Source organism: Agrilus planipennis, unplaced genomic scaffold (assembly GCF_000699045.2).
Source record: "Agrilus planipennis isolate EAB-ADULT unplaced genomic scaffold, Apla_2.0 scaffold56, whole genome shotgun sequence".
NCBI lineage: Eukaryota > Metazoa > Arthropoda > Insecta > Coleoptera > Buprestidae > Agrilus > Agrilus planipennis.
This window is the reverse complement of record NW_020438870.1, coordinates 725374-745773: the sequence shown is the minus strand read 5'-3', so window position 1 is coordinate 745773 and position 20400 is coordinate 725374. Positions and strand designations below refer to the sequence as shown.

The 20400-nt window shown below is 33.8% G+C and overlaps 1 long non-coding RNA gene across 1 annotated transcript in view; it reads left to right on the top strand.

The window, feature by feature from the left end:
- The window catches only part of LOC108732662, a 233703-nt gene extending 213629 nt beyond the window's left edge, over positions 1–20074 (top strand). Inside the window, exon 5 of the long non-coding RNA XR_003231562.1 lies at positions 20034–20074. This is a non-coding gene — a long non-coding RNA (uncharacterized LOC108732662). The remainder of the gene's footprint in view (positions 1–20033) is intronic.
- The last annotated feature ends 326 nt before the right edge of the window (positions 20075–20400 follow it).

Below are 20400 nucleotides of genomic sequence, written 5' to 3'. Positions count from 1 at the left end.
GGGTATTTTTCTTTAAGACAAAACAGAACAATAATCGTCACAAATGCTATTGACACTTTTTACGTTTTACATTCTGTAGACGCCTATACTTTTGTTGTAAAATAGTGGTATTTACAATTTATTGTACTTTGCAATCTTAAAAATACTTTTATTATTCAAAAGTACCTACTTTTTTGTTAGAACGGATGGATATCGATCGGGGACGTAGTCAGCTTTTACGTTTTACATAAACCGTGAGTTGGAGATTTTAATGCCCATATTACTCATGGCGCCTTGAGTTTCGATATAAAATGACAAGTAAATACTAAAACTAAAATAATATTGGTAGACTATGATTTTTATACCTCCCCTCGGCTAGAAGGTGAAATTTGCTTGGGTTAGTAACGTAGTAAACATTTTCGTCGAGGGAAAAATTGCGAAAGCTCGCGTTTTGGGCAAAAAACCAGATATTTTTCTTTATATCATTAGAAATGTCGCATAATTTTGTATTAAGCTGATATTAAATAGCAGATCTGTACTTACATTTTCCAGTATTTAAAAAATATAATTATTCTTTCTAACCAATCGCATTTATCAAAATAATGGTAGTTCTTATGGTGTGTTTACGGTTTTATTAAGTTTTACGGAGTACCTACAAGTTTAAGTGATGTTTACTGTATTCGGTTTCAAATCTTTATTTTGATAAAACTCAAAGCATATTGGGCTATGTGAAGTTGAATGTTTGTCGTTTTAAATTTTACGCTTTGTTTTATATCCTTAATACATTAATAATGTGACAGAGCCCGCATGTGGACTAGAGCTTTCAATACATGGGTTGTCGTCAAAGATGTGATTTATTCGAAATACTTTCATTGCATTATAAAAATATGTATTTTTTATTTTGCATTTAAATACATTTTTGAGAAAAACATCTTGTATTTTATTTGAAATACTTTTCCAAACGTATATTTTACTTGTAAAATGCAAAATACTGTTTTGTCGTTAAAAGTTTTGCTAGAGTATCACCAATAGAACATTATATAAAATGATGAATAAAAGTTACTCACATTGGCTACTAAAGGCATTAGAAGTTTAAAAAGAGGACAAAGAAGAATTCCATGAATGTCTTTCAATTCTTTAACTGAAGAGAGCCCAAAAAATTGTAAACTTGGAAATGGATAATCTAAAATATTGGATCTATATTGCTTTCCGGGTTCAGTGTCATGGTTCATGGAATTTTGACATTCAAAATTGCTATCAGCACCTACCAAATCCCTACTTATCGTCCCTTTAGCAAGGAACTACGAAGTTCTATGAATTACGACAAAACAGCCCGAAAAACAATATCGAATTGATAAACGCCAGCTGTGTAAAACTGAAAACTGTAATATATTGCGGTGTACATAAATGCCTATGATCCAAAATTCTTAGAAAACTATTAGAAAAACTTCACTTATTAGACCAACCCAAGTTAAAGAAACAATAGATTCCATTTTTTTCTCTTATTACAATGTGTAAAAGGCCAGAAACAAAATGGGGTTGTAAATATTCTGATATAAAATGATTGATGTTGATTTTACATCAATCAAATTATTTGAAATCCTATTTTGGCTCTGATCTCACGGTAAACAAGCCATTTTGGCGTAAGTGTCATTTTTCTAATTAAAACGGGTGACAAAAGCAAATAAAGAAGCATACAGAAGAATTATTTGTTGTTGAAATGAAGAAACTATAACATACACATAGGAAAACTATATCTGAATCACCTTAAACAGAAAAGTCATACTCAATCTTCGCAGCTGGTGTATAATGCAAGTACTACTATTAGTCTAGGAAAACTTCAATATTAAAAAAACGAAAAAATGCCTGCAAGGTTTTCTTAAAAAATATTTTATACTTATGTGAATGAAGAAAATTAAATTACCACGAAAAAGTATTTATTTAAAAAAGTATTTTGAAAATACATATTTTGCATTTAGCATTTAAAATTCAAAAAGGAAATGTATTTTGTACTTTACATTTGAAATAACAAATCAAGAAAGTATTTGCATTTTGTATTTAATACCATTTTGCACATCTCTAGCCATGGTTTATTTAGATTTACCCGTAGCCACGTTCCTGATGGACAATTACCTCCACTCCTTTATATCTCGGAAAGTACGACATCCCACGTCTTTATTTATGCGAACAATAATCTAATGTAGTAGGTCTATTTCTAGTTCTTTTTACTGCTGTTTATGTTTCTAATATGTCTCCAACTAGCCCATTGTACCTTAAAAGGTGCCCTATTGTCTTATTATTTTTCTTTTTAGTCTCTCTCCAGTCTCTCAGAGTCTTTCAGCGTCTCTGAGAGCGTCTCTCACAGTCTTTCACAATCTCTCAGTTATTGCCTAGGTGTTTTTATGGATCTCTCACAGTTTCTGTATGAGAGACCGGAACGATAAAATTGTTAATTCAGAGATTCGACTCTCTCACAGAGAGTGAATGAATAAAACTGAAAAATTGAGAGACTCGAGTCTCTCGTAGAAAGACTGGGATCTCTGAAATATGTTGAACTAAAAATTTTAACCATGTATATCGAGACACCACTTATCGAGAGATTCGAGTCTCTCGTTCAGAGACTGGATACGAAATGAGTATCTCTCTATGAGCGTCTGGAGTCTCTCGTTCAGAGACGCTAAACAGTTTTTTTGACAGTCTCTCGACAGTCTCTCTCAGCGACACCAGAGAGACTCGATGAGAGATGGAGACTCGAGTCTCGCTTTCAGAGACTCTGAGAGATTGAACATTTTTATCTCGGATAGCGCCATATTCTTTCCTAGTTTTTCTAATACCTTATTGTTTCTAATCTTGTTAATCTGAAGTATTTTCATGATACGTCTCTAATAGCAAATCTGAAACGTTTTTTCTTTCCCTTGTCGATATTAACTATCCACATTTTGCATCCTCAGAAGCCGTTTTCCAAAATGCGCTATAATATCTTTTAAACTTCAAATTCTTTAACTTTTGAAATACCAATAAAAGAGTTAGCCATTAGATTATGACTTATGTTCACTGTACTAGACTATAATGAATCAAAAGAGTAGCGTGAACAATTTAGTAGCTTGATCGAATGCTTTTTAAAATTGAATTATTTTACTATACGGGTGACTTGAAAAAAAATAAATCTGAAGATGCTTTAAGAATATATGGAGCGATCCCTAACTCAACATATTTTCAGAGAAGGATTTCTTTGTTATTGACTTCATGCAGATGGATCAACTTTATCGAGACAATACATATGTGCACATCTTCCTCCTCTTGGTGTGCAAGCCGGCACGTACTTTACCTGTATTTTTTTTTTCTTTTTGGACAAGCGTTTGGTTTTACTACTTGGGATGTCGTTGAATCCAGACTAGTAATTTATGATGTGTGTAAAGTTTCTAATTTTGTCAGCTGAGTGTTTGGAAGCAGCCAAGCAGCAGTATGAGATCTGTGACTATCGAATTTCTAGAATAACACGGCCAAATTATTTCCAGCTGTGAAAGCCACAGGGATTTTGCATTATAACAATTTTTAGACATTAGGACCACACACACCTATTTATTTAAATGAAACTTAATACTTGTCGACTTCTTGAATGTTCTATCTATTAAAAAGACTTTAATACGTCAGTTCAGAGGTATATCTTACGAATGAATGAACTAATGAAAAAACAAAACCGGTCAAGTGTTAGTCGGACTCGCACACCGAGGGTTCCGTACAAACATGTAGGCAGAGATGTGATTTATTTGAATTACTTGCATTTAAAATGCAAATACAAAATAGCAAATATCTTTTGTAATCTTGCATTTAAATACTTTTTTGAGAAATGCATTTTGTGTTTTACTTAAAATACTTTTCGAAACGTATTTTCTATTTGTAAAATGCAAAATACATTTTCGGCGTTAAAAGTTTTGCTAGTATTACCGATCAATCATTATATGAAATGATGAATGAAAGTTGCTCACATTGGCCATTGAAGATCATAAGCTTAAAAAGAGACAAAGAGACAATCCGTGAATGTCTTCTAATTCTTTAACTGAAGAGAGCCCAAAAAATTCTAAACTCCTTGGAAATGGATAATCTAAAATATTGGATCGATATTGTTTTCCGGGTTCAGCGTCATGGTCCATGGAATTTTGAAGTTCCAAATTGATATCAGCACCTGCCAAATCACCACTTATCGTACCTTTAGCAAGAAACTACGAATTTCTATGAATTACGACAAAACAGCCCGCAAAACAATTTCGAATTGATATAGATTATTGATAGTTGCGTAAAACTGAAAACTACAAGATATTATAGTGTGNGAATTTGAGGAATTTTGATACGAGGCGACCCTTCTCATGCCCAAATCATTGGTAAAAGTCGAAAGGCAGAAGCCAATTGGTATGTGCAGGTCCTCAGCAAGTTCTCTTTTGCCATTTTCATAATTTAACTAAACGTTAATATGAATTAATATTTAACCATCTACAGATTACCTGAAATTAATATGAAAAAATTGTTACTCCTGTCACCCCTTAATGTTTATTTAAATTATTAGATATTAATCTCTATCAGGAAAAAATTTCATCGAAGTATTTCGTTTTCATCCCAATGAGAAGTCATTTTACTTTACTTATTGACTGTATTTTCTTACCGTTTAAAGGCATTTTTTATTGCTTTTATATCAACTTTCCATATTTTCCTTTTAATAAGCAATGGGTCAAAGTCTGCATCCACATTAAATATTATTGGCCATGGTATTATAATTAATTTGAATAATAAAGTTGCCCATTCAATTCCAGGAAGCAGCTTTTTTTTTTTTATTGTTACAAGTACAATTCTCATCAACAATAAGAGGGAGGAACACAAAGGTAAAAAACAGATAAATAATAAATTTGGCAAAAAATTACCAATAATTACCTTAATTTAATTATTGCTTACGTTGACAAACAAATCAAGGAACTAAAACGAAAGGTAATTTAATCTTTAGTCTCTTGCGATAATATCCAATGACTCAAGTGAATATGGTATATAGTATGAGTCATTATGAATGTAGGTAATTAAAATTTAACAATAAGTAAAAAATGCTTAATAGAACGCAAGAAACCAGATGCTTAGGCTATTGTACGTAAATACGTATGTTTAAAAAACTAACAATGAGTATTAGCTGATTGGGGTTTGGATTTTTTATTCATCAATCACGCCACCTCGAACGATCTAGATTCTGGAGTGCATCGCACCGGATATGATGATTAATTTACGATGTTTTTGTTCAATAAATAGGGTATCGCGATTGTGATAATGATCTTTATATGGTCTGCAAGGACGAAGCTAACTAGTTTTTTGAACCTTAAGCAATATGCATGTATGTATATTTCTTCGTAGCTTATACAAAAACAATTTATAGTTATTTGATTCAGCGCCGTGAACGTAAAAGCATATAAATTCATAAAATCAAGCAAATTTTTTATAGATAGGCACTTAAATAAAAAAAAAAGATAATTTCAATGCAAAAGCGTAGAAAGTGCCTCATCAAATAAAATAAATTTATCATCGTTTTAAATTAATAACATGTTATCTTATTTTGTATCATCAAATAAAATGGCATATGTCAAAATCTAAATTTTACAATACTTTTGATATTACGTAATATGTACAGTAATAAAGAAATGGATGGTCAGCAGCTACAGTTATACCAGGTCTTAAACAAAACGAAAGTAGGAAACCCTGGATAACAAACGACATTGTAGGATTAATAGATGAGAGGCGAAAACACAAAAATAGAGCAGACGAAGAAGGGAAAAAAGGATATAGGATTATAAAGTGGGAAATAATTAGGAAGTGTAGGGCAGCTAAGGAACAGTGGACTAATATGAGGTCTTAAGAATTAGAAGAAAAGTTTGAAGTAGGTAAAACGGATGAGGCTTACAATATAATTAAATGGAATTTTAGAGATGTAGGTTACAGTAGTAATAATTAATAAAAGAAACGAGCCAGGGGTCATTTTGATAGAAAATGAGAAAAAGGTAGATCGGTGAAGAGAATATTTAGAGAACCTATACGCAGATCTAGGAGATATATTAGAGTAGGAAGATAGTGTGGAGATAGATGACCTAGGTTATCCCATAATGAGAGAAGAGTTCTATACAGCATTAAAAACTTAATGAATAATAAGGCGCAAGGTATTTATGGGATACAAGGGCAAATTCAACATGCAGGATATGAGGTTAGAGATCGTATGTTTATGCTAGTTAGTCACATTTACTAGACGGGTAAAGTCCCAGAGGGTTATAAACGAAACGTGGTAGTAGGTGCGAGACATTTATAACAATTAGCTTAACTTCCAATGCGTCAAAAATCTTAACTAGAATTGTACAGAGGATCGAAAAAAGGGCAGAAGAATTATTAGGGGAAGATCAATTTGAGTTTAGAAGAAATAGAGGAACGCGAGAGGTCATTTTACCTTTACTGGTAACAATATAGAAAACGATACAAAAAGGAAAGAGTGCGCACAAAGGATTTGCATTTGCAGAAAAAGCTTTTGACAGTGTTAAATGGGACAAGGGATGAGGGATGAGTTGCAGAGATAGAAGAGTGATACTCACTTTGTATAAAGATCAACAAGCTGTTATACAGCTGGAGCTGCAACCTAGAGAAGTAAATATTAGGAGGGGAGTCACTCTGGGATGCACACTGTTATCGCTACTTTTTAATTTATACATCGAGGATGCGATCAACATCATTAAAGACAGGACAACTGTAGGGATAGATATACAGGAGCAAAAGATTAGTATGCTTAGATTTGCACGGCTTTAAATAAAATGGGAGCAGTATTGTCAAAACAATATTATATGAAAATAAATAAAACAAAAATACAGGTATGCAAGAGAAGAAAAAATAGGGAAAGAGCGAATATAATGATAGGAGAAGAAAAATTAGAAGAAGTGGTTGATTTTAGGTATCTAGGAAGTCACATAAGTCAGGAGGTAAGGAGTAGTAGGGATGAGAAGCAAAGGATAGCACAGGATCGAGTCGTCTACAATAAAAAGAAGTCACTTCTGTGCTCGCGAACGGTTAATTTAAATTCGAAAATGATTTTGATTATAATGGTGCTTAAAAACGCTTAAAGCTCAAAAAGGTAAAGGTCTGAATGTCTTCCTGACGTAAATTCATTAAAAATCGATTGAAATTAGTTATTCAATGGTCGGAGGCCGTCACCGACTGCATGTTTGAGTTCCCTCAAAACCCTTGAATCACTAATTTCAGCTGATTTTTAATGAATTTAAAACATAAGTCTTGGTGATGAGTGCAAGACGGTGGTCCTCTGCCCGGCGTATCTCTGAGGATGTCGTCTGCATATTCGTGTTGAACAGAGGGAGAAAGATTCAACATTTCTTTTTTGTGGAAATACAGAAAAATTGGAAACAACTGTCTTATAGAATTTAATTTCATAAAAATAGATCAAACACAAAAGTTGAAGGACTTGAATCGAAGGACATTTTGATAGTCTTAGAATTAAAGGTCGATGAACTAAAATAAATAATTGAGACGGATTCTCTAACTGAGGATGATACCTGCGGTATTGAAACGCATTTTAGGTTTCTAAACGTTCTGTTATGAAATTCTGGAATTTCTTGGGTGTGTTATGCAAATCGATTCCCCCTGTAAGAGGGGTGCAGCTGCTCCCAGCCCTCTCTTGGCGACGTCTTTGACTTTATAACTTTTATTTAAAGGTGTGATGCAACATATTCTTTTGCCTAAGGTGTTTTGGAATTGTTTAAAATTGTCTTAAAGCATGCTCACATAATCGCATGAGATGTCCTGTTTTTTGTCCTATTGAATATTTGATTCTAGCCTGTCAACTAGTACCTGAAGATTGTTTCTCGTTATAGCTCTGAATCATTTACAAATTTGGAAGCATTTCATTCGTTACCCTCCGGATATACTTAATGTTGACCCTGAAACATGCGAAATGTTTCTATTATTGCATTATGACACAATTCCTTTTTTCTTTTCGTTTTGTAAATCAAACTAATTGGAAAGGAAATTCCTGTTAAAATAATACGAGTTACTTGCTGAGAATGTGATGGAAGTAAAATCTGTCCGATTTGTTAAAGAAAAAACACAAAAACAAATGTTACTGAATAATAATAAATTCTGCAATAACCAATCTGTTAGCTATTAATAATTAAGGAAACATTAATGTGGTAGTTATATTATAACTCACGCCTACGCTTGTCGAAGTTGTCTATTTATATATTATTTATTTTTTTATTAATAATAATTTAACCATTAAAATTGTCAGAAGGTCTACTGTTTACTTCACATAACTTACGATTACAGTAGCGATGATGTAAGTTCTTATATATTTTTAACAAGAAGATGGGTATTTTTCTTTAAGACAAAACAGAACAATAATCGTCACAAATGCTATTGACACTTTTTACGTTTTACATTCTGTAGACGCCTATACTTTTGTTGTAAAATAGTGGTATTTACAATTTATTGTACTTTGCAATCTTAAAAATACTTTTATTATTCAAAAGTACCTACTTTTTTGTTAGAACGGATGGATATCGATCGGGGACGTAGTCAGCTTTTACGTTTTACATAAACCGTGAGTTGGAGATTTTAATGCCCATATTACTCATGGCGCCTTGAGTTTCGATATAAAATGACAAGTAAATACTAAAACTAAAATAATATTGGTAGACTATGATTTTTATACCTCCCCTCGGCTAGAAGGTGAAATTTGCTTGGGTTAGTAACGTAGTAAACATTTTCGTCGAGGGAAAAATTGCGAAAGCTCGCGTTTTGGGCAAAAAACCAGATATTTTTCTTTATATCATTAGAAATGTCGCATAATTTTGTATTAAGCTGATATTAAATAGCAGATCTGTACTTACATTTTCCAGTATTTAAAAAATATAATTATTCTTTCTAACCAATCGCATTTATCAAAATAATGGTAGTTCTTATGGTGTGTTTACGGTTTTATTAAGTTTTACGGAGTACCTACAAGTTTAAGTGATGTTTACTGTATTCGGTTTCAAATCTTTATTTTGATAAAACTCAAAGCATATTGGGCTATGTGAAGTTGAATGTTTGTCGTTTTAAATTTTACGCTTTGTGTTATATCCTTAATACATTAATAATGTGACAGAGCCCGCATGTGGACTAGAGCTTTCAATACATGGGTTGTCGTCAAAGATGTGATTTATTCGAAATACTTTCATTGCATTATAAAAATATGTATTTTTTATTTTGCATTTAAATACATTTTTGAGAAAAACATCTTGTATTTTATTTGAAATACTTTTCCAAACGTATATTTTACTTGTAAAATGCAAAATACTGTTTTGTCGTTAAAAGTTTTGCTAGAGTATCACCAATAGAACATTATATAAAATGATGAATAAAAGTTACTCACATTGGCTACTAAAGGCATTAGAAGTTTAAAAAGAGGACAAAGAAGAATTCCATGAATGTCTTTCAATTCTTTAACTGAAGAGAGCCCAAAAAATTGTAAACTTGGAAATGGATAATCTAAAATATTGGATCTATATTGCTTTCCGGGTTCAGTGTCATGGTTCATGGAATTTTGACATTCAAAATTGCTATCAGCACCTACCAAATCCCTACTTATCGTCCCTTTAGCAAGGAACTACGAAGTTCTATGAATTACGACAAAACAGCCCGAAAAACAATATCGAATTGATAAACGCCAGCTGTGTAAAACTGAAAACTGTAATATATTGCGGTGTACATAAATGCCTATGATCCAAAATTCTTAGAAAACTATTAGAAAAACTTCACTTATTAGACCAACCCAAGTTAAAGAAACAATAGATTCCATTTTTTTCTCTTATTACAATGTGTAAAAGGCCAGAAACAAAATGGGGTTGTAAATATTCTGATATAAAATGATTGATGTTGATTTTACATCAATCAAATTATTTGAAATCCTATTTTGGCTCTGATCTCACGGTAAACAAGCCATTTTGGCGTAAGTGTCATTTTTCTAATTAAAACGGGTGACAAAAGCAAATAAAGAAGCATACAGAAGAATTATTTGTTGTTGAAATGAAGAAACTATAACATACACATAGGAAAACTATATCTGAATCACCTTAAACAGAAAAGTCATACTCAATCTTCGCAGCTGGTGTATAATGCAAGTACTACTATTAGTCTAGGAAAACTTCAATATTAAAAAAACGAAAAAATGCCTGCAAGGTTTTCTTAAAAAATATTTGATACTTAAGTAAACGTAGAAAATTAAATAGGTACACAAAAAAGTATTTTTTTTGAGAAAAGTATTTTGAAAATACGTATTTCGCATTTAGCATTTAAAATACAAAACGGAAATCTATTTACATTTCAACAAATCAAAAAAATATTTGCATTTGGTATTTAAAAACTTTTAAACAACTATTCTGCACATCTCTGTCAATAATCGATAAATTAACATGTACATCGGTACATTTTACATACCTATACATATAAAGTTGTAAATAAAGAGTTTAATATTAGACTTTTCTAAAATAATTAAATTATTCATTAGAATTTACAGTAATTAAATACAGTTTGAGGTTTATTAAGATTCCAACCAATCAGTTTACGTTATCGCATTAGAGCGCATTTCTATCTGCGCAACACTGCATTATCAGCCGTCACGCCACTGCCTAGCTTAACAGAGAAAGGCAGGGAGAAAGAGAGAAAGACGTTCTTATTTATCATCATCATCATCATCAATATGATCAACATCGTCACATGTTCGCGCATCACTCGAATGTGAACGAGAAGGCCGGAGCAGTGTGAGTGTGAGCAGCGCGTTATTGTTAGTACAGCTCGANAGACTGAATGAATAAAACTGAAAAATTGAGAGACTCGAGTCTCTCGTAGAAAGACTGGGATCTCTGAAATATGTTGAACTAAAAATTTTAACCATGTATATCGAGACACCACTTATCGAGAGATTCGAGTCTCTCGTTCAGAGACTGGATACGAAATGAGTATCTCTCTATGAGCGTCTGGAGTCTCTCGTTCAGAGACGCTAAACAGTTTTTTTGACAGTCTCTCGACAGTCTCTCTCAGCGACACCAGAGAGACTCGATGAGAGATGGAGACTCGAGTCTCGCTTTCAGAGACTCTGAGAGATTGAACATTTTTATCTCGGATAGCGCCATATTCTTTCCTAGTTTTTCTAATACCTTATTGTTTCTAATCTTGTTAATCTGAAGTATTTTCATGATACGTCTCTAATAGCAAATCTGAAACGTTTTTTCTTTCCCTTGTCGATATTAACTATCCACATTTTGCATCCTCAGAAGCCGTTTTCCAAAATGCGCTATAATATCTTTTAAACTTCAAATTCTTTAACTTTTGAAATACCAATAAAAGAGTTAGCCATTAGATTATGACTTATGTTCACTGTACTAGACTATAATGAATCAAAAGAGTAGCGTGAACAATTTAGTAGCTTGATCGAATGCTTTTTAAAATTGAATTATTTTACTATACGGGTGACTTGAAAAAAAATAAATCTGAAGATGCTTTAAGAATATATGGAGCGATCCCTAACTCAACATATTTTCAGAGAAGGATTTCTTTGTTATTGACTTCATGCAGATGGATCAACTTTATCGAGACAATACATATGTGCACATCTTCCTCCTCTTGGTGTGCAAGCCGGCACGTACTTTACCTGTATTTTTTTTTTCTTTTTGGACAAGCGTTTGGTTTTACTACTTGGGATGTCGTTGAATCCAGACTAGTAATTTATGATGTGTGTAAAGTTTCTAATTTTGTCAGCTGAGTGTTTGGAAGCAGCCAAGCAGCAGTATGAGATCTGTGACTATCGAATTTCTAGAATAACACGGCCAAATTATTTCCAGCTGTGAAAGCCACAGGGATTTTGCATTATAACAATTTTTAGACATTAGGACCACACACACCTATTTATTTAAATGAAACTTAATACTTGTCGACTTCTTGAATGTTCTATCTATTAAAAAGACTTTAATACGTCAGTTCAGAGGTATATCTTACGAATGAATGAACTAATGAAAAAACAAAACCGGTCAAGTGTTAGTCGGACTCGCACACCGAGGGTTCCGTACAAACATGTAGGCAGAGATGTGATTTATTTGAATTACTTGCATTTAAAATGCAAATACAAAATAGCAAATATCTTTTGTAATCTTGCATTTAAATACTTTTTTGAGAAATGCATTTTGTGTTTTACTTAAAATACTTTTCGAAACGTATTTTCTATTTGTAAAATGCAAAATACATTTTCGGCGTTAAAAGTTTTGCTAGTATTACCGATCAATCATTATATGAAATGATGAATGAAAGTTGCTCACATTGGCCATTGAAGATCATAAGCTTAAAAAGAGACAAAGAGACAATCCGTGAATGTCTTCTAATTCTTTAACTGAAGAGAGCCCAAAAAATTCTAAACTCCTTGGAAATGGATAATCTAAAATATTGGATCGATATTGTTTTCCGGGTTCAGCGTCATGGTCCATGGAATTTTGAAGTTCCAAATTGATATCAGCACCTGCCAAATCACCACTTATCGTACCTTTAGCAAGAAACTACGAATTTCTATGAATTACGACAAAACAGCCCGCAAAACAATTTCGAATTGATATAGATTATTGATAGTTGCGTAAAACTGAAAACTACAAGATATTATAGTGTGCTAATAAATGCTCATACCCGAGATAAAAATGTTCAGTCTCTCAGAGTCTCTGAAAACGAGACTCGAGTCTCCGTCTCTCATCGAGTCTCTCTGGTGACGCTGAGAGAGACTGTTAAAAAAACGGTTTAGCGTCTCTGAACGAGAGACTCGAATTTCTGAATGAGAGACTCCCAATAAGTGGTGTCTCGATAGAGATGGTTAAAATTTCAACATATTTCAGAGATCCCAGTCTTTTTACGAGAGACTCCAGTCTCTCAATTTTTCAGTTTTATTCATTCAGTTTCTCTGTGAGAGACTCGAATCTCTAAATTAACAATTTTATCATTCGAGTCTCTCATACAGAGACTGTGAGAGATCCATAAAAATACCTAGGCAATAACTGAGAGACTGTGAGAAACGGTCTCAGAGACGTTGAAAGACTCTGAGAGACTGGAGAAAGACTGAAAATTTTTGTCTAGGGTAACCCAACACCGAATTTATATTTTAATAATATCAACTTGTCGAACAAGATGGAGAGTGTAAGGGTGCTCAAAAACTTTTATGGTAGTGTTTTTCTACTTCAATCGATTTTGTTTATTTAGTAGATACTGTCGTCTTTTTGTAAACAATAATTTTTGTACTTTTTACCCGTTTCAGTTCATAAGGGGGTCGGTTCTCAGTATATTTACCTTTTTAATACTGGTCATCGTGAAATTATTTATTGGATGCCTCTCACAGACGGATCGCTTACATACACACATACATATGTACAATGTACATACTGTATGTGTATTGAAAAAAACGATTCGTTGACTGACCGCGCGAGAGTAAAGAGTCCGACGTTCGCCGTAATCATCCTCTCGTCAAGTGTCATAATATTTATTGCCAGTTATTCCCTCTTTTATAGCCAATCTAAATTTAAAACATTTTTTTCTATCCAATTTTAGCGCTCGTAAACGGTAACTGTCTTCGCGCACTGGCCACTTTTAGTTTAACGGTACGTAAGCGTACAAAAATACGCATTTCCATGGTCATTTTCTGGGCGTAGTATAAATGCAGCCATCGTCATGCACAACAAGTGACAAGATACCACCATTTAATTATAATCAACTACTAGAGATAGCGGTAGAAACTAGACATGGGTTGCTACTTTAACCTCCAGGAGGGGGAATCTTCTAAAGACACCCCCCAAAAGGGAGGTAGTGTCGGATTCACTCCTGATGGAACTTTTAAGAAAATGCGAAAATTAGCGCAGGATAGGAAGAGTGAAGGTGGATGTCCAACCAGCCTTAGGACTGACGACCTTATGTTGATGACTGTGGTAACACAAGTTTCAACATTAAAATCTACGGTTTCTAAGAAAATTAGCTATAACGAACGAATAAACTGACAGACGAGAGGTCACGTTAATGATTTTTTAAAATCAGTATCATTAGAGCTTTAGACTAAAGCTTAGCATTCGGGAGTACACCAGTTCGATTTCGGGTGGTTAAAGTTGTTCTTTGATTTCCTTGGATCGTTTAGATAAATTCTGGGCCAGTAAAACTACTTCACTTCTATCTTTCACTTATTTGAAAGATCGTCCGCTCTACCCTTCGGCGTAATCCCGAGAGACTACTCGTTCACCAGCATTAATCCATCGGGAATGAAACACCCAAAAGTTTAAAGTTTTTTCTTAGAAGAGGTTCTGTTTTCCTATATTGAAAGGTGTCTAGTATTACAAGATACAACCATTTAATTAAAATCAGAAAGACTAGAGATAGGAGTAGAAACTAGACACGGCTTGCTCAAAACTACAGCGGTCAGCCGTTTTCTTTTTTTTACTTTAACCTCGAGGAGAGGGAAAATTGGTCTTAATCTCAAAGTCGTAGTCTTGATTTTGCGAAAGAAAATGCAAACAATGAAAAGCCTACCTTTATACTAGGATTTATGAGTTAAACTGTTTCAAGTAACTTTAATATATTTTTTCCTGGAACAAAACTTTTTTAGTATTTGAAGCTTTCAGTTTGTTTTAGGTACTACATTTTAACACTAGATATAAAAAAAAGATATTTTACCTCTGTTTAGAAAAAGGGACTACAAGGATGCCCTCGGAGTAAGCTGTTTTTGTTCCTATGTCTGGATAACACATGGTTGAAATAAAGAGACCAACGAATTTTTTTCGATATTATTACTTCTTCCAAGTACCTTGTTTGCTAAAAGGTCCATTTATGCGTTGAAGGAAGGGTCAATTTATGCACTGGAGGAAAGATAAGTTCTCGAATTTTCATAATTCTCACAACTATCGACACTATTTTCTTTAAAAGTCATGACAAGCTCCGCTTTTAATAAGACAATTATTGTATCGGTAAATAGAACAATTTGTGTTTAGGCGAATTGTTAAAAAAACGTAGGTATCAGATTAAATGACGAATACTAAGAGTTAACACGCAAGAAATAAGACCATATTAGCAACACCAAAATCAAGACCATATTAACAAGACCAAAACCTATACCATATTAGCAACACCAAAATCAAGACCAGATTAGCAAGACCAAAACCTAGACCATATTAGCAAGACCAAAACCTAGACCATATTAGCAAGATCAAAAACTAGACCATATTAACACGACCAAACCCGAGACCATATTAGCAAGACCAAAGCCGATACCATATTAGCAAGACAAAAAAGTAGACCCTATTAGCTAGACCAAAACCGATACCATATCAGCAAGACCGAAACCGAGACTATATCAGCAAGACCAAAACTAAACCGCGGCTATATCAGCAAAACCAAGACCGAGGTTATATTAGCAAGACCAAAACCAAGAGCGAGGCATTATCAGCAAGACCAAGACCAAGACTACAAGTATTAGAGTAAGACTGAGACCAAGACCTGTTTTGTCTTACTTTCATAATTTAGTTTAGTTTAATAGAGATATGACATCTTGAGTGTCGAAACAGGTTTTAGGTTTTTAAATATTTTTGAGCGGATTTTAGGGTTTTAGTGCTTTTATTTATTTGTTGTAGGACCCCCCTATGAATTGACATAATGAAGGTATTTAAAATGTATCTTCTTCTATTTCATGTAACTTTAATAGCTCTAGGTACAATAAACGTATACGCTTAAATAGATACTAGTTACTTTTTTATCTATTTATTAATTGTTAAATCATACTTGCTCGTTGAACGGTGGAAATAAAACGTTAAAAAGAGGCATATTTCCTTCATCCGCCGCCTTGTAACTCTAAAGAAAGAAAAAAGAATCCTCCGAACGACCTTCGACAATCAAGTAAATATCAGAATTCGATTGTATGTTAATGAGAAAAGAAGCATTTTTAGCAAACAGGTACTGGATTGTTTTACGGACGTGTATTCAGTTATGCATCTCGTCTGAACCATGACTCACTCGTACACAATGCCTCCTTGATCGTTTAGGAAGCATCGGCTTCGATTATCCCATGATTACCTATGTTATGTCATTCAAAATCAATTAAAACAATTAATGCTCTCTTGAAGAGTATAGAAATTGAAAATGAAAAAATTGAAGAAAACGCCGATGTTCCATACTTATGAAGTTAGGCATTGGTATAAGCAGCGTTGAATCGCTTTAAACAGCTTGGAACTTCGAAAAAGTTTATTAGAACTAGTTATTAGGATAACCAAAGACACCACGGAAGTCAATAAAATATATGGGAAAGGATTGGAGATATAAAGGTGAGACACATTTTGAGGCTTGAAGGCCTAGTTAGACTCATTAAAAACAGAAAAAGGGCAGAGAAGGAATAGAAAGGGTAGACTTAGATTAGATTGATGTTCACAAATGGTTGGTGATATGATAATGTGAGATGTTATAGTTTACAAGACCGGAATACGAAGGATTGGTGCGTGTCTAAACGACCTTCTAAAATTATGATGAGAAAAATAAGAAAATAAATCAGTAATGTGCAAATTATATTCACGCATCCGGATTTTGTTAATTCAATAATTTAAAAATAGTTTTAAACATTATTGTGTCATCATTCGTCAGTTCTAAGACTGGTTGGACATCCACTCTTTCCTTCTTTTGAGCTAACCTTCACATTTTCCTAAATCTAGAACTTCCCAACCCGTAATTATTTGTGAACAGTAACCTAAGGTCTACCTCTACCCCTTTTAACTCCTGTTTCTGCTTCTAATATGTCTCTAACAAGCTATTCATGACTGACAAGGAGTCCTACCAATAACCTATCTCGCTTATATCTTATTGACTTATACATCGACCTCAGTTCTGCTATTCTTTCTAATACCTGCTCATTTCCAACCTTCCCTTTTTGTATTGAAGTTGAAAATTCTATAACAAATTTCCATCTTTTTGGGTTCGTTAATGGCCTAGTAGTAGCAGTAGACGGAGTCACAAAGTTTGGTTACGTTAGGTTATTTTAATAAATTTGTAGTAACCTTACTATGAAGTTTTCAAATACTTTATTATAATTGCCGTTTTTAAATGTCTATAAATCCAACGCCTTATTGCCCTCATACCGCTTTGATGTATTTTCGATGCTGTTGTTTGTACCATTTTACCAATATTTAAATTAGTACTACTGTAATGTTAGAAGCGTTCGAAAGTTCGTATTAGAAAATAGAAAGAATAAGAGAACAGAGGACTCTATGAAAGTCAATAAGAAATAGGCGAGATGGGTTAGTAGCACACCTTATCAGACATGAAGATCTTGTCAGAGACATATTATAGGCAGAAACGGAAGTTAGGAGGGGTAGAAGTAGACCTAGATTAGATTACTGTTCGCAAATAGTTAAGGATATGGGTTGCTCTAGCTTTAGGGAAATGCGATGTTTAGCTCAGGATAGGAAAGAGTGGAGGTGGGTGTTCAACCAGGCTTAGGACTGACGACCTTATGATGATGACTGTAATAACACAAGTTTCGACTTTAATTTCTATGGCTTCTAAGAAAATTGGCTATAACGAACGAATAAACTGACAGACGAGAGGTCACGTTAATGATTTTTTAAGATCAGTATCATTAGAGCTTTAGACTAAAGCTTAGCATTCGGGAGTACACCAATTCGATTCCGGGTCGGTTAAAGTTTTTCTTTGATTTCCTTGGATCATTTAGATAAATTCTGGGCCAGCAAAAATACTTCACAAATATCTTCCACTTATTTGAAAGAATCGTCCGCTCTACCCTCTGGAGTAATCTGGACCGACTACTCCTTCACCAGCATTAGTCCATCGGGAATGAAACACCCAAAAGTTTATAGTTTTTTCTTATAAGAGGTTCTGTTTTCCTTTCTAGATGTAGAACATTGATGATTGTAATTCAGTTGTTCCACTATTACCTATATTGAAAGGTGTCTAGTATTACACCGGAACATACCGGAACCGATTTACTTCAAGTCAAATACTTGTAGTACACTATAATCAACTGATGCGATCAACGACACTTTGTATGTATCTGTACCGAGAACAATGTCTTCCGTCAGGTGTTACTGCTGTTCGCACTTTAACAACCTTGACGTTAATTAATTAATACCGATTGGTGCCTTGGCAATCGTTTGCACCTGATTGTGCAACCGTTTAAAATCGTTTTATTATAAAAACAAAGATACCCTACAAATTACACCATTGTTTATCTTAAACCCCGATGTTCGAATGAATGACCAAACCTATTGATTAACTGACATATTTCATTTACTGATTATTTACTGTCCAAACAACAGTTGTAGTAAACAGAACTGTAAACGAAATCGTCCTTTAAGCTATTTTAATGTTTTAATGTCGTACTGTCTACCGTTAAGGAATGAATAAACATAAACAGCACCGTGAACGACATCTGTGGATAATTATCGCTATTTGTGGGTCTATTATTGTTTAACAAGGTCCTTTTTTAATTAGCGAGATGGCTACTGATTTTAGTCTAGTGATTTTTGAACTTTATTTTGGTGTCACATTCCGGAACCTTCTTCATATGAAACGAAACGAAATGACGATATAGTAGTACAGCCATTTAAGAACAAGAGTAGTGTATGGAAATAAATAAAAGTAAAACAAAAATACTGGTATTCAAGGGAATAAAAAGTAGGGAAAGAGCGATTTTAGAAATCTAGGAAGTCAGATAAGTCAAGGCGGAAGGAGTAGTAGAAATATAAAGCAAAGGATAGTGCAGGGTCGGGTCGCCTTCAATAAAAAGAAGTCACTTTTATGCTCGCGAACGGTTAAATTAGAAATTCGAAAAAGGTTCTTAAAGATGTATGTTAGGAGCACGGCGCTGTAAGGGTGCGAAACATGGACGGTGGGGGCGGCGGAAAAGAGAAGGTTAGAAGCGTTCGAAATATGGTGTTACAGACGAATGATGAGGATACCGTCGACAGAGAAGGTTAGAAATGAAGTGGTATTAGAAAAAATAGGAGAACAAAGGACTCTATGGAATAAGTCAATAAAAAATAGGCGAGATAGGTTGGTAGAGCACCTTCTCAGGCATGAAGGTCTAGTTAAATAGGAGTAGATGTAGACCTAGATTAGATTAGATTACTATTTCCAAATAATTATGGATGTGGGTTGTTCTAGTTTTGGGGAAATGCGAATATTAGCTCAGGATAGGAAAGAGTGGAGGTGCGTGTCCTACCAGTCTTAGAACTGACAATCTTATGATGATAATGTTATTATAGTATTCTAAAAGTATAAATTTCGCTAATGAAGGTTATGGAATGTGATGAATCGTGAAGGGTATGGGAGGAAACTAAATAGCTGCAAATTGCTGTGACGTTTATAATATACTCTAAAACGATGTTTATTATTTATACGATTAACATTTTTCCAAAAAAAGGAGACAATTGGTTGCATTAAGTTATAATTATAGAAAACATTAGCTACAATAAATTATCATTCAATTACATACTTACTTCCTTATTAGCGGGGAATGGTATACAATGTCTATTTCCCCATAGATTGCTGTTTAGTAATTTATGTTCGCGTTAATGTCCACCTTACAAGACAGTAATTGATAATTAAATGTGTGCATATTCACTGCCTGTTATCATTGTCGATGGTAGAGACGGGGACGGGCATGTGAACTCTGGACTAGTGACGTGAAATGCATTGGCCCATTGGTAGGTACAATTAGATTCCATCTCCTCAACCTCAGGCTTTTCGTATGAGACAAATTATATCTGAAGAAGCTTTAGAAAGCAGAATTTTCACGTATATACTGGGTGTTTTATTACCATTGGAAACTATTTGGGCTCAAACGATGAAGATTTAACCCAATTCTAGTTAGATTACAGAGAGATTAGCTCAGTACAAGAAAGAATGCAGGGTGCGTTTCTAACCAGTCGTAGACCATCAGTACCACTCCCGAATTAATTATGTATTTTATTTTTCAGGAAAATGCTTCATCAATTTCCCCATTTCACGAGTTAAGAACACACTCTCCTAGACCGCTTCAAATAATAGCCTTGAAAGGGTAAGTTATTCAACATTAGTATTTCGTAGCCATACACAGTAGCTTAATTTATTAGGTATTCCTAACACTTTAATTTGCTAATGTTGTTACGAATTTGAAATTTATAAGTCATACCAGATAACACGTCGTAGACAGAACACAATTCGTAATTCAGTGGTGTTGCATTTAAATGAGGTACCACCCAAAATGCGGAAATTAATCACTCAGTTAAAAGAATGCAAACATACACGGAAACCATTGATTTAAAAAGCATGTTTTAGTTGGTATAAAGCATGTATGAAGATGCA